This window comes from Nannospalax galili, unplaced genomic scaffold (assembly GCF_000622305.1).
Source record: "Nannospalax galili isolate Female #2095 unplaced genomic scaffold, S.galili_v1.0 scaffold426, whole genome shotgun sequence".
Taxonomy (NCBI): Eukaryota; Metazoa; Chordata; class Mammalia; order Rodentia; family Spalacidae; genus Nannospalax; species Nannospalax galili.
The window spans coordinates 1,213,647-1,229,235 of record NW_008354494.1 but is presented as its reverse complement, the minus strand read 5'-3'; the positions used below and the strand labels follow the sequence as shown (position 1 = coordinate 1,229,235).

At 47.1% G+C, this 15,589-nt stretch overlaps 1 protein-coding gene across 9 annotated transcripts in view; it reads right to left on the bottom strand.

Moving 5' to 3' along the window:
• Ppfibp2 (PPFIA binding protein 2) overlaps positions 1-15,589 on the bottom strand; it is a 180,353-nt gene that overhangs the window by 145,553 nt on the left and 19,211 nt on the right. The window contains exon 1 of one of the 9 annotated variants that reach the window (XM_029555281.1): positions 13,210-13,226. The exons of the other annotated variants lie outside the window; for them this stretch is intronic. The gene's annotated coding sequence lies outside the window, so the exon portion shown is untranslated. Of the gene's footprint in view, positions 1-13,209; positions 13,227-15,589 lie in introns of those variants that run through there. 9 annotated transcript variants of the gene reach the window in all.

Here is a 15,589-nt window from a genome sequence, read left to right as displayed (position 1 = left end):
TGCAGTAAGAGCTCGTTTTGCTGTTTTGCTTTTAAGTGAGCAGATATCCATGTCCTGATAAAATCTGAGACTAAAATGCAGTGGCCTGTGGAGGGAGAACCCAGCAAACTCCCCACAGGAGGCGGGCAGGACAAGGGAAGAAAGCCACTCTGCATGTGCAGAGAACAGTGCTCCACAGGGACAAAGGCCAAGGGAGGTTCAGACACTCATCCTGGGGGGTAGGGATTCCAAGTCTAGAACCACTGTACAGTTAGCTAAGGGAATGAGGACGGTCACTCACAGAGGGGTACAGACTTCACTGGTACTCCACAGTCTTAGCAGTGCTGATAGGATGAGACAAAGGGCAAAGCTCCTCTGAGGGAGGAAAGTGGCCCAGACTGGCCCCAGGGTATGGCAGTCTGGGGCTCTGAAAAGGGAGCAAGCTGGGGTCTGGGTGTATAAGGGGGCAGGGAAAGGGGAGGTGGCAAAGGCAGGGCTGAGTGAGCAGATTCCCTTTGCTCCATCATAGAAACATAAAAAATTTGAACTTCTTCCCTCCAAAAACAGTTGAACTGCTCCAGGAGACAAAATATCCCAAATCTTTCCTGTGACCTCTGAAAACGGTGCCGCCAGGCCAACTTCCCGTCACTCTCCCCAGCAGCGTGGTCTCCCATGTGCTCCCCAAACCCTCTAAGACCACCTCCTTCCCTGTGAGTTGCCACTGCTGTCCTCGCCACCCCAAGTGTATTCCCAGCTTTCTGAAAGGCTGTTTCTCTCATCCTTAGGTCTTCAGTTTCAAAGTGTCTTCTCAGAGAGGACTTCCCCCAAAATCCCTTATCTAAAGCACAGCATTATCTTACCATTATCTTATCTATTTACATTTTCTTCCTATCTCCCCACCTTCCCATGGAGCACTTCTCCCCTTTCACTCCTGTGGTCTCAGTGCCTAACAGGGTGCCTGACACAAGGCAGGTTGTAAGTAAATACTTGTAAATAAATGAGTGCATCCAAGCAGCCAGCATTCCCTGAACCCCTGCAGTGCTGGGCACTGCAGAGCTATTGATAATTCACTATCTGTGTGCTCCCATGATAGAGGAGACAGAGATGTGAACAAATAATTACCACACACTATGAGGTGTACCAATAGAGGCAGGTAGGTGACGTCATCAAGTCTTGACAGGTGAGCAGTTTTCTCACAAGGAGGAGAATGCTCTTCCAGGCAGAGGGGGTGGTACACGAGGCAGGGAAACATGTAAGGGCAGGATGTAGTTGGCTAAGGTCAAAATGGTTGATGCGATTAGACAGGAGCAACCAGATGCTGAAGAAGAGTCAAAACCTTCCATTGACTCCCATAAGCAGGACATGAGCAATTTAATAAGAGCCCAAGAATCACTAGTTCAGGGTTCTGAATACCAGTGCATAACACATCAAGCGGTCTCAGATGAAAACTCAATGCAGACTTTTAAAAAAAGGTCTCCTATTTCCACAGACAGGGGCCTCTGATAAGCCACACTTGGCTGGCTGCATCTGAGGCCTTGGACCAGGGTGAAAGCTGATGGCGTCACCTGGCAGAAGGACAAACCCCAGGGGCTCATGGTATGTCCCACTGCACTGGAAAGGCCTCAAAAGAAGAACTTGGGACCTCTGCCCAGTGATGAGTTTATGTCTGGCAAACAGCCAGCTGGGTGGACCCATGGGAGCCTAGGTGAAAGAGGAGCATGAGTCAAAGGTGTATCCTTATCACAGCCCAGGAGCTGGGCCCACGAGACTGGGGAACCTCTTCTGGGCAGAGTTGAGAAGTTCAGTTCTAGGCTGGCTGCATCTGAGGTAACAGCAGGGCACTTGGGTAATAACAAGTTCCTGTCAGCTGTCACAGGACTACTATGAGGCATCTTGGTGTCAGATGTACAAGGACAATGTGTCACAGGTGTAAGGAAGGCCTCCTCCCCACTGTGGGAACACAGGCCTTCTTACTAAATCAGGAAAGCCAGGAGATCCCCAGCCATTCCTCCCTGATCCAGCCTCTCTCATCGCTCATAACTGTCTAGGTTAGACGTCCTCCCAGGGAAAGACACACAACAGGGTAACCCCTCCCTCAAGACACCTAGATTTAAAAAAAACAAAAAAACTTTGCTTCTTTTCTTTGTACAACACTCTGGCATTGAATGATGGAGTTTTGCTACACTAAACATTTCTTCAATGCTGTGAACTCCACCAGGATGTTCTATAATTCAGTCCAGAGAGGCTGGAAAGAGAGAGCGCCAAAATGGAATTCCAAAGGGCCAAGAGGAAGTCGGGGTGACCTGTAAACAGAGAGCAAGAAATGGAAGAGCTCATCGTCCCTATCAAAAACCGTCTGTTTTTGTTTGCCGAGATAATGCGTTGCAATGGTCTAGCCCTGTTCCACCAGCCACCTAATGAATACAACACAGATGACAGAGGAATCAACAATGTGGCATGGGGACTCCAAAGAGAGGCACTACACAGGCCAGGAAGCAGAGTCAATGCAGAGACATGGTTTTCAACATGTCCAACACAGTGACAGTGCCTACAATGGACACAGGCCATCATCACATTAGCTCAACACTTAACACAACCCTGCTTGGCCCTGATGAGCAGCCACACTCCTGACACCAAGAAATGTGCTCATCCTGGGTCACAAAGATAAGGCAGGGTATGCTGTTTGAAAAAAAGGCGTGATTCATGCATTGTTCACCCCTCTGCACTCACAGGCCTCCCTGGATGCTGACATCTTCCCCTCTGTGAGGATGGCTAAGACATGACCTTATCTTCCTCTTTGCTACCAGACAAGAAGAAAATTACTCTTGTAGCCATAAAACAGGACAATGAGGAAAGAACTGCATATTCTAGAAAAGGGATGTGTGATGATGACACCGTGATCACATGACTGTAAGGCCACATAAGGCCAATCAGACATGTTGAAGCTGACCAGACTGCAGGGGGGAGGAACAAACTGGGAACAGAGCTAGGAGTCCCTGGCACCTTTACTCATCCAGGATCCCTGTGCCTGAGACACAGCTGGGACTATCTCCTCAGCAGCTGCATCCAGCAGCCTTGCAAGTCCTCACCCCAAGGCCATGTGTACCATTTCCACAGAGCCTGGGTTCATCTCTGCCCATACCCTCCCTAAAGAGCCAAGAAATGATAAAATACCAACATATCACAAGAAATTGACATCTTTTTTTCTATAACATCACATATTCCCCATTAACCATATACCTGCTAATAGTCATTTTAAGAAATACCTCTAGCTATCCCTAAGCTGGGCAACAGCCTCTAAAAAGGATAGAAAAGGCATTATCTCTTTGAGAAAGGAAGAAGCTATTCAAGTATCAAAGAGGAAGAAAGGAAGGAAATTCCTGGCGGTGCCTAGATCCTCAATCAAAAAAATTAAAAAATAAATAAAATAAAAGGGCCTGCCTAGCATGGTGGCACACACCTTTAATCCCAGCATGCAGGAGCCAAAGGCATACAGACTTCTGTAAGATAAAGGCCAGCCTGGTCTACATAGAGTTCTAGGCCAACTGGGGCTACAGGGAGACCCTGTCTCAAAAAAAGCAAAAATAATCATAATAACACATAAACAGATTCTCAAGCACATGTGTAGACACCACAAAACAGGTTGTACGGTCAGGCAAACTTCAGTTAATATCCAAGTTCTGAAGCCGGGAAGACAGCTCAGTGGCATGAAGACCTGAGTTCTGATCCCCAGGATCCAGGAGAAAAGAAAAGCTGGACATGATGGTGTGGACCTATAATCCCAGTGCAGGGAGGCATAGATAAGAGGATTCAGAGGCCTCACTGGGCAGCCAGTCCAGCCAATGAGCTCCAGGTTCAGTGAGAGACTCTGTCTCAAAAAACAAAATGAACTGATGCTGAGGAAGATGTCTGGCATTGACCTCTGGCCTCCAAAGGTGCACTCACAGGTGTGAGGAACGCACACGCACACACACACACACACACACACACACACACACACACACACACACACACACACGTACATACACATACACATTAAAACTGGGTCTAGCTATCTCATGACTTTACACAATGTACTTAACTTCTCTGAGGCTTCACTGTGTCATCTTAAAATCAATATAAAATGATTCTCATTGTTATGGACACAAGTAAGCAAGGGAGACCTCAAGTAAATACAGCTGCCTGAGCCAAACATCTAATTCAGCTACCCTAAAACAACAACAGAAGAATTCACTTTAGAGAACAAACCACAAGAGAATGTGATAGGGGTCATTGGGGAGATGCTGGAGGTGCTGGTGGAGAAGGTGAACCGAGCTATGCACCAAGGGCAGCCCTAAGCTCGGGGAGGTTTCTGCAGTCATATGAAACTGAAACGCCAGAGGCATCTGAGCAGCTCAGGTTTATATAATTGGCGAGGAATCTGTTTAACTGAATAAGGGAACAGAAAAACAAGCAAATAAGAAAAGAACTCCACAGAAACCAAAAAGTCAGAGTAATCACAGTCCTTACAATGAAATACCACAAACTGATCCCACTAAACCTGCACTGGTGGGATGGGGAGGATGGAAAAGTGCTGGCGGGTTACAGGGTAGGATTGCAAACAGAGCTGAATCCTCATCTTTGAGGTTTCCAGAGCCCCGAAGTCACTAGATAATGAGAAACAAAAGTGAGATCCCAGAAGTATTTTTTTAGAGATATGAATTAAAAATACTTAAAGTATTTCAGTGGCTGCATCTGAGGAAAAGCAATGGGGTCACACTGGTCTGGAAGGGGGGTGTTTGTGTTTTGTTTCTTTTATGCACATTGCTGTTTTTCCTGCATGTAAGTACACCCATGTCCTACAATGTCCACAGAGGCCAGAAGAGGGCATCAGATCTCCTGGAACTATAGTTATGAACGTTGTTAGCTGCCAGGTGACTCGCTGCTGGGAACCCAACCCTGGTCTTCTGCAAGAGCAGTCAGTGCTCTTAACTGCTGAACCATCTCGCCAGTCCCTGAAAGTGTCTGTTCTAACAAATCACATATAATTATCTGACTTTTCAAATTGTGTGGCTATGTTATAATAATAAAAGTTAAAACAATCAGGGGGTTGGGGCAATGGCTCGGTCAGAAAAGCACTTGTTATACAAGCACAAAGACCTGCTTTCGATCCTTAGAACCCACGTAAAAAAAGAAACAGAGTGATTGGTGTGTGTTTGAAATCCCAACACTGGAGTTGAGGAGGCAGGAGGATCCTGGCCAGCCAGCTTAGCCTAATCAGTGCCTAATCCAGGTCAAACAGAGACCTATCTCAAAATAAGGTGGATGACATCTGAGAAATGGCACCCAAGACTGCCCTCTGGCCTCCACATGCACATGGACCCCATACACATACACACGCACAGGCACCACAAATTTAAAACAATCAGGACCTGGATGAAACTTAAGGGTAGAACACTTGCCTAGCATGTTCAAGGCCCTGGTTGGCATATTCCTTTAATCCCAGCAGTAAGGAGGCAGAAGCAGGTGGACCTCTGTGAGTTGGTGGCCAGTCTGGTCTACATAGTGAGTTCTAGGAAGCAGGGCTAAAAAGTGAGACCCTGCCTCAAAACAAACCAGAAAAAAATGTAAAACACCGAGGGAACAAATGGTGGCATGGCTGGCACGGTACCAGACTTCAACTGATGTGCGCCCATTTCCTCCTGGATGCGCTTCCTTTATTGGCCGGTATCTGTTAGCTACTTGGATCAGGATTTATCCAACTTTATCTCATTTAATCCTCACACACCAGTTGGGAATTATTCTCCCTCTACTACAGATGAAAGAACAATCTAGGTAACCTGCCTAAGAATAAAAATTCTTCTTCCCCTTTCCTGAGACAGGAAGCCATTGAGGGCTTCTGAGCACATGGTGACAAAGTATGACTTATTTAAAGGATTATTCTGGCTGCTGCTTGGAAAACAGACAGCAGGGAAGCAGCTGGAACACAGGAAAGCCAAAAAGGAGAAGAAAGGAGCCTGGGCAAGAAGCAGTGTGGTGGATGTCTTAATTCCTGACCAGTGATGTTGGGGCCAGAAAGCCAGTAAGATTTACTGACAGACTGCACACAGACCTGAGAGAGATGCTGCACTGGACAATACAGTTTCTACCCCAAGTTCCTGGGAGAACAGGAACAGCAAAGTGCCACCTATGGGGGTGATATGAGAACAGCTGGCTTTGAAACACCCAGCTGAAGATTCCTAGGACGACTCCTAGGAAGGCAGGAAAGGAGGCACCTGGGGAAGTGATAACAATTTTGGAGCTGTCTGCATGCACATCGTATTTAAAGCAATTGAACAAAAAGGCATAAGAGGTGGTAGAGTTTAAAAAGAGGAATGCCTGGGATGCTCTGGAACACTCCAACAACACAAACTCAGAAGAGATGGGGAGAAGAGAGTATTCCCAGAGCCAGATGAAGAGACTAGACAGACCAACTAGGTGAGCTCCATGCTGCAGTGTAAGGCAGGCAGCATCTTCTCTCCAGACTGTGGCCAGTGGTGATCTCATCTGCTTCTGCGGCCTCACCTGGCTCTGCATTACCTCACCCAGGTGATTACAACAGCTGCCCAATTGGTAACCTCCCTCCCACAGCTCTCTCTACTTACCCGGCACCAAAGAAGCCCCCATCTCAGCAACCCTCAAACTCTGGTGCTCATCAGAATCACCTGGAGAAGTCACTAAGCAGAGACCCAGTTTTGCTGGCATAGATGAGGGCCTAGATTCACCTGCTTAGACCTCCTCAGGAACTCACCACCAGACACAGGGTAGAAACCATGGCCATGCATCACATGAACTCAACCTACTGGGTTGCAGCCTTAATTTCTGTCATAACTCTTGGCAACCCTCTGGTCCCATCCCAACCGAAAGCCTTATTTACCAGTGGCCTGGGTCTAATTGTCTGACACCTGGCTGCCCCACCTCTCTTTCCTCTTTTATGCCTGTCCTAGTTTGTTTCTTCATTGCTGCGACAAAATACTCTGACCACTACCAACTTGGGGAGGAAAGGGTTTATTTAGCTTACATATCCTGGGTCACAGTTCATCAGGGAGCCCAAGGTAGGAACTCAGGGCAGGAACCTGGAGGCAGGAGCTGGAGCACAGGCCATGGAGGAATGCTGCTTACTGACTTGCTCCCCTGGCCCCTGCTCGGCCTGCTTTCTTATGCAACACACGCCCACCTGCCCAGGGGTGGCATCACCCACAGTGGGCTGGGCCCTCCCACATCACTCATCAAAAAGATGCCCCACAGACATGGCCACAGGCCAGTCCAATAGAGGCAATTCCCCGATTGAGGCTCCCTCAACCCTGGTGTATCCAGTTGACACTAACGCTGCCCAGCACAGTGCCCACTCCAGCAGCGTTCCCTTTTACACGCCTTTCTTCCTATCTAGTCAATAGTTCCAAGACAGAGAGCTCTATCCTGCCCATCTAAATGTGATCTCCCTATCTCTTTGATCCTTCAGGGAAAGCATGATAGCAACTATGTGCCCAGCTTCCATCCCTCCATTCCCACCATGTGCCTGGGCCTCTGGACTGTCAGTTCTGTAATCCCAAGGGAAGTGTTTATTGATTCATTGAGTAAAACAAACCAACTCATTGTCAGTGGCAACTAAGGCTGGCGCCCATCTCCCTCCCCACATCTTCATACTGGGTAGCACTACAGATCATTTCCTCAAATGTTCCTCTTCCCGTCTTAGAGATGCCAACACTGTCACCAAGTCAGAAACCTGGAGTCTTCCCTGGGTCCTCCCTTCTCTCTATATCCTATGGGTCACCAGGTCTGGTACCATCTCCTTCCCTGCCCACACCCTCTCCCACCCCCTCCAAGTTTTCCCATCATCATAGCATTGCATTCAGAATGACTGCAGTCTTCCTAATTAGTCTTCTGGCCTCCAGCCTATTTCACAATACTTTTTGCTCTATATGTGACAGGAAGACAAGACCTGGCATAAGGAGTCATCACCCAAAAGTTAGGGGAGATTCTCATTCCTATAACTTGCTGACTCTAGAGCATGTGGACAATAGACAAGATGTTTACGAGTCACAGCAGCGACTGCAAAGCTAGTAGATGAGGCTATGAAAATGACTGGTATGGGGCTGGAGAGATGGCTCAGCAGTTAAGAGCACTGACTGCTCTTGCAAAGGACCCAGGTTCGATTCCCAGCACAGCGGCTAACAAGCATCCATAACTCCAGTCCAGGGGATCCGACATCCTCTTTTGACCTTTGCGGGCATTGCACAACATGGTGCACTTTACATACATGCAGGCAATACACTCACAAAATAAAAATAATTTTTAAATTGACTGCTATATTCAAGGGGAATGGAAGATTCTGTTGCCCCAGATTACTTTAAAAAATTACTAAAGGGCCTCATGACTCATGTCACCTAGAAAGAGAAACATTAACCATTCTAGTTATTTGTGCCTTTGGGGGGAAAAGGATATCAAGTCCATAGTGGAAGAAGTCACGAGGGCCTGTCTGCTCTGGCCCTATAATATTTCAGGAAGTGACACAAAGCCACCACCCTGACTTAAGCTAGTCAGAGGAGAAGGACAGGCCCGAGAGAAGATTGGCAGTCAGATTTTACTCAGCTCTTATGCTGTTTGCTGACACCATTTCAGAGAGAGGCCTACTCCTCTAGGAACAACAAAAAAAAAAAAACAGCACCAAAAACTCAAGCAGTTATTCTTTAAATAAAGCCTGTCCCTCTGAGTCTAACAACCTCAAGAGCATCCTGAAGTCAAGGTCTCATACCTGTAAGCCACTAGAAAATTTCAAAGTCCTAAGCAAAGACAAGTTTCATTTTAAAATCTATCCATAACTGTAACCTTATTTTGTGCTTTAAAATGCTTCTTTTCACTGGGCATGGTGGCATGACAGGGCCTCCCAACGAACCTGAAGCTCACTGTTTCTGCTAGGCTGGCTGGCCAAGGAGCTCACGGGATCTACCTGTCTCCACCCCAATACTAGGGTTACAGAAATGGGTAGCCATACCCCACTTTACATGGATGCTGGGGATTTGAACTCGGGTCCTCTTGCTTTCACATTCTTACCCACTAAGCCATCTTCTCAGCCTCTGAATTCCTTTTTAAAACTTTTACCAGGCATGGTGGCACACAACTTTGATCACAGCACTCAGGAAGCAGAGGCAGGAGGCTTTCTGTGAGATGAAGGCCAGCCTGGTCTATACAGCAAGTTCCAGGACAGCCAGGGTTATATAGTGAGACCTTGTCTCAAAATAAATAAATAAATAATAAATAAATAAATAAATAAATAAAATAAATTTGTTTTATGTCATGCTACAGTCTCAGAATACAACCATCAATGTTTTTTCCTTTTACTTTATGACTCTCAAACATATTTTTTAAATGTCATTCTATTTTAATTTTTTAAAAATTTTATTTATTATTTTTATATATGTGTATGTATATATTGCCTGCATGTAGGTAAGCGCACCCATGTCATGCAATGCCCACAGAGGACAGAAGAGGCAGTCGGATCCTCTGGGACTGGAGTTACAGACAGTTGTTAGCTGCCATGTGGGTACTGGGATTCGAACCCAGGTCTTCTGCAAGAACAAGCAGTGTTCTTAACTGCTGAGCCATCTCTCCAGCCCAAAAATGCCATTCTATTTTTAATGATAATCAAAAATTAGACATAACAATCTGCTAAATGCTTTGTTTATACAGTTTGATGTCTCAGGCAGGTAATGGCATCCTTCTAAATTTCCATCAAATTATGATCCTCAGATCCACTAGCTTAGACCCTCTCCTGCCTTGTTTAGATCAGGCAGTTTGAGAATCTGATCCTTGATGGGCAGGGTCTATATCCTGTTCAGCCTGAAGAAACTTCAGAGAATAGATCTTTAACCATCATGAAACCTTAAGATTACAGGGGCAAAGTGCAGGCAGGAGGCATGGCTCAGCAGTTAAAAGTACTGGCTGCTCTTGCTAGGGACCAGGGTTCACTTTCCAGCACCTACATAGCAGCTCACAACCATCCATAACTCTAGTTCCAGTGGATGTGACGCCCTCTTCTGGCCTTTGCAGGCATTGATTGCATGCACTTACACACATGCAAGCAAAACACTCATACACACAAAATAAAAATAAAAAATAAAAACAATTTCAAGATTAAGAGAACAAAGTCTTAGAGGGAGGCATTGCAGAAGGATCAAAGACAGGAAAGTCAAGGGAACATGGGAAAAGAAAGAACTGCTCCTGGTGGAATCTGTCTGGGAGTCAGAAACTCCACACCCTGATAAAAGCCAAAACTGTCATCAGAAATAATGCTTGTCTTCCTAAAGACATCTCAAACAAGGATGTTTGAGATGACAACTATGCTTACACCGAGCCTTAAGTCATTATCATTCCTCTCTCCTCCCTAAAGCTAAAGAATACACCTCATACAACCACCCTACAATTTCATTTACAAAAGGTAAATTTTAAGAAAAATGAGTAAACCAACTCATGTAATTTTTATTTAATTTAACCTTTCCTTAATCCTTAAGCCTTATTGTACATTACATCCTTTAAACAGCATAACTTAGAAAACCACATAGTTTTATACATAACTATTATTAAATATACTTAAGGGTTCTCTCCCCCCCTCCACAGACCCATGACTTATAAGTGTGTACTATTCTTTTCTTAATCATCTGTCCTCTCTAAATGCCTATGCTTAAACCTAAAGCATGTATTATCTCTGTCTGATAAACTCAGTAACTTTACTTCACCCAGCCTTTACCTGAGAGGGGTGGGTGAGGGAGCTTTCCTCCAGCTACTGACTATTCATGGGTCTTCCTTTCTTTTACCCTCATCTGGAAGGTCACTAGGTCTAGTAAAGTTTCCTTCCTTCTCCCCTTCCCCCAGCTGTGCCCCCTCCTCCAATCACTCCCTTCAGAATGACTGCACTGTCTTCCTAACTGGCTTTTCCACCTCTAGCCTCACCTCCTCCCACCACTACCCCAACCCTCACCATAGTTGCCAGGACAATGGGTTTGTCTCAAATCTAAACAAGGCTCCCTAGAGCTTTCATAACGTTTCACAGCTTCCCATCACCCAGGACAGGAAGGCAGGCCCAGGCATCCACAAGAAGGCAGACAGCCATGGAGCATGCAGGGTGGCAGGCTACATTGTACCCAGTTCTTCCTTTACCAGCTGTGTCCTTGACAAGCCTGTTGACAACACTGAGCTTCAGCTTTCCTTCTTAGAATGTGTAAGGAAAAACATCCATATTGTGGGGGTCACAGGGATTCAAACCTGTGCTTACAAGTTCGAGGCTACCACAGCTGGTCATTCCTGACCACACCTGGCCCAGCCTCGACCAACAGCCAAGCTACTGTCACCAGCCTGTTCCTGCTCTCAGAGCTCTCTCTCCATCACTCAGTATGTCATGAAAGTTCAAGACCTTCATTCTTCTTGTTCAATTCCCTCTCCTGTTTCAAGGCCTAATTTGAGCATCTTCCTCTCTAAGGCCCTTCTCTCGGCCCCTCTCTCACCCACTCTCCATCCCACCACAGACCTCTCTAGGGCACTGGCCACATTATATGTAAATTTTTTAATGTGTATGAGTGTCTTCCCTGAATGTATATAACTGCACATGTGTGTACAATGCCCACAGAGGCCAGAAGAGAGTATTGGATCCCCTGGAACTGGAATTATAGACAGATGTTAGCCGCAACAGAACCCGGGTCCTCTACAAGAGCAGCCAGTGCTCTTAACCACTGAGTCATTTCTCCAATCCTATATGTAAACATTTTCATCTCAGTAGTAAGCCTCTCAAGAGCAGAGCCATGTTTCTGATCCTGGATCTCAGCTCATGTGGCTGACAGAATGAACAGAACCAAATAGCTGCCTAAAGGGGATGACTTGAGTCTGACTATAGCAAAATTCTTTGCATGTATGAGCCTGTGAAAGAAGTTATCTGCTTCCAAACCACCGTGGTGGGACAGGCATAGGATACACTCCCATTCTCTTTTTTAAAAAAATTATTTTTATTTTGTGTATGAGTGCAATGCCTGTATGTATGTCAGTGCACCCCTGTCATGCAATGCCACAGACATCAGAAAAGGGCATCAGATCCCCTGAAATGGGAGTTATGGAGAGTTGTTAGCCACCATGTTGGTGCTGGGAATCGAACCTGGGTCCTCTGCAAAAGCAGCCAGTGCTCTCAACTGCAGAGCCCTCTCTCCAGCCCCAACATTCTCATTCTTAAAGGGAGAAATGAAAGGAAGAAAGAAGTCACAGGACTGTACTGGACAGGCTCTCAAGTTACACCTGCCTCCTGTCAGGGGCCTCAGTCTGGAGCCCTGAGGCTCAGGCCAGGTCCTGCAAGGCCCTGAGATCATGTCCCACAGGGTAAAAGCCTGACTGAAGAGCACCATGGCTCACCTGGCCTGAGAAAACTGTGCCCTGCAGCCACGCTGACTCTGTGACCCAAGGACAAGGCCACAGGCATTATGTTGCCTTCAGGACGAGGGCCAGGCACAGCAAAGCATCCTGTGTGATACAGGAGTCAAAGCAGGACAGAGAGAGCAGGAAGCCTGGAAAGTCAAAGGCCTGCAGTGCATATCTGGATCCAGCAAGAGGGAAGAGGCGGGACTATGATTTCTTTTGTCAGGGACAACAGCAGTTTAAATAGTCCAGGGAGAGCTGGGCAAGAGAAAATAAAATAATGTCATACAAGGCGAACAAGACTGCTTTATTTGTCGCCACCCAATCACAGCATCAGTAACTTCTAACAACAAACATTAAGGCTTCTACATCTAAAAAACATTTTTCTCATACCTGGCTTGGAGGTCCCGCCTCAACAACCCACATCAGGCTGGTCTGACTAGTAAGTCAGTTAACTAAAGCCAGGGGTCTGTCAGAATCGCCACAAGGGCCCCAAGCCAGGCACATGCTGGCAGTGCTGGGTGGTGGCAGAGTCCCAGGCAACATTTCTCGTTTAGCATCTTTTTCCCGTTGTGCCAGGTTAGCAAGCGGTATGCACTGGGCATTCCCAGCCACTCCCAGCTGGGCAAGCAGCAAGAGATCCCTACAAACTTCTGCACTGCAGAGTCCAGTTCTATGGAGCACATTGGAAGAATTCCTTCGGCTTTCTGGAACTTCCATTTCAAAGCCAGCCCAGCTACCATCACATGCCCTGCTCTCCCACCACCAGTCTCCTTTGGCACAGCCCAACCCAGATGCTTCCACTTAAGCACTTACCCAAACTCTCAAGTTCTTCTCACCAAACCACAGCCCTTTACACAGGCCTCCAAGATCCAACACCAAGTAATGGCAGCAGAACGGTCACAGCGCAACATCCTCCTCTACAGGGTGCAAAGCCATCCCAGGACACTGAGACTTTACCTCCAAGTCAGGAGGCCAGACTCTGGCCTCATTGTCCCACAGTCTGGGGGAACAGGAACGACATCTCCCTCCTCCTTGAAATACAAGCTGCTTGGGAGACACACCACCCCAAAAGTATGAGCATGCCATGCGACCCAACCATCATGCACAGCTGAGCCCGGCCCACAGGGAGGAGTGCAGCCTGGCCAGGAAACCAGTGACTCCAGCAGCTTACACACAGACAGCACATCTGTCCCCTGGCTGCAGGAGCAGTGAGAAGCTGAGGGTGTTTCCCTCAGTTTGGTTGCTTAACATTTTCAAATGCCTTCCTCTCCTTTCTCTTGACCATCCACACCTTCAATTTCTGCTCTTAACATTCTCCACACCCCAAACTAGTCCTCTCAAATTCAAAGGCTAATTGTGGTAAAGAGGTCACAAGGATACTAGTGAGCAGTGTCATGGCCCTTACCCCTGTACCTTCCCATAGTGGTCTAGGCAGACCTCAGGACAGAGTATGCAGGAGAGGGATGTATGCCTCTGGAAACTGCAAGATGGGAAGCCAAGCAGCACCCAGGCAGCCCAGCATCACAACCCTGCATCAGTCTGCCCCTTCCTACTGTAGGACAAATTGACCTGTGTCCTCATAGGGGTAGGATGCACTGTAGCCACTTGGAAAATTTGGGATGGAGGGTTCTTTGCTTCTGAGAGCCTGGGTCTGAGAAGTCAATGAACTTACATATGAGGGCTTTAATGAAAAGGACCAGCAAGCAACTGCCCTTCCCCAGCCTGGTGCTGTTCACAATGATGGCAAATTACTTCCTGCCTGGGCAATTTCCACCTGCCTATAAACACTGCCTTCTGGAAGTTCACAGCAGGTTTTCTGCCTCCCAGGAGCAAAAAGACTTTGTCCCCATTATCTCATTAGTGAGGGATACATTACAATTACCAGCTCTGTTAGACAAAGTCCTAGCTTTGTGGCCTGAGATCAGGGAAGAAGTGACAGCAGGTTAAGCTGGGGCCAGCTGAAGAACTGTCTCCCCTCCTCTCATGCCTTGAACTTGGCCTGGGTCCACAGGGCAATGGCATCACTCAACAGCACCTGGAAGCCACCTACTGTTCCTAACAACAGTGTGGCAAGATGCAAGGAGCCCAGGGAAGGATCCTGCTCAGGGAGAGTCCAGGGTGGAGCTAAAAGCCTAAGATGGAGTTGGACTGCCTGGGTGAGAACCACGACTTGGGCAATCTCTATGTGCCTGCCACAGGAGAGCATCCTCATGTCCCCTCATCTCTCATGCTGTCTCCTCAACCTTAGAGACCCCTTTCTCCAGTCTCTATCAAACATGGAAAATTTTTCAGTGCCCAGATCATTCTATGTTCTCCATGACAGCATCCCCTCCCCATCCAAATAATCTCTGCTGAGACCCACAACATACACACCTTCATTTAATGTTTCACAATGCCCTGGAGATAGATATCCAATGGGAGACCGCTGTCTTCTCGTGCATGGTTACGTATCTGTCTAGTGGGCATGAGAGAAGGAAGAGACCATGTGCAGCTCAGACCCATTCTTCCCTCTCTCCCTAGAGCTACCTTAGCAAGGGGGTGACCTGTCCCAGGAGACTGCATTCATCTAGGTTCCCACTAGAGGTAGGCTTGTTGATTCAGCCAAGGGGAGCATGGGAACCACACACATCACACTCTCTAGAAGCCACTTCATTAGCTATAAAGCTGATAGCTTGGTCTCTCTTTGACTCCTGGTCCTATTTTTCAATTGTTTGCCAAGTAGTATGAACAATCAGTATACTCCACAACAAGCAAGGCTGCTCAGTGAGCGACAAAGTAACAGTGCCCATAGAAGAACGGGCCCATGTGGTGGGAGCACTACCACGAGCTATCAGACGCCATCACAGCAAAGGGTGGTGTACCTACTTTCCACATGAGCTCCGTCGGGAGCTTGGCTCCTCAGAAACCTAAGCTGACACTATAATTGACTTACCCACACACAGCAATGCCAAGAACGTAGTCTGAAAGGAAAGGCAATGTGTTGTGGCCACTGGACAATGCCTGCCAAAGTGAATCACTCCCTTGGTGTCTGGTGTATAGATGAGCTTTGTCAGGTCAGTCAGTGTGAATCAGGCCCTCACCAACATCACATTCCAATGGACAAAGAGGGTGTCTTACCCCACAAACTGCCCTCCCAGAATTCCTTATCTCCATTCTCTCCCATCTCCATACTCGCCTTCATGGTAGACAAACC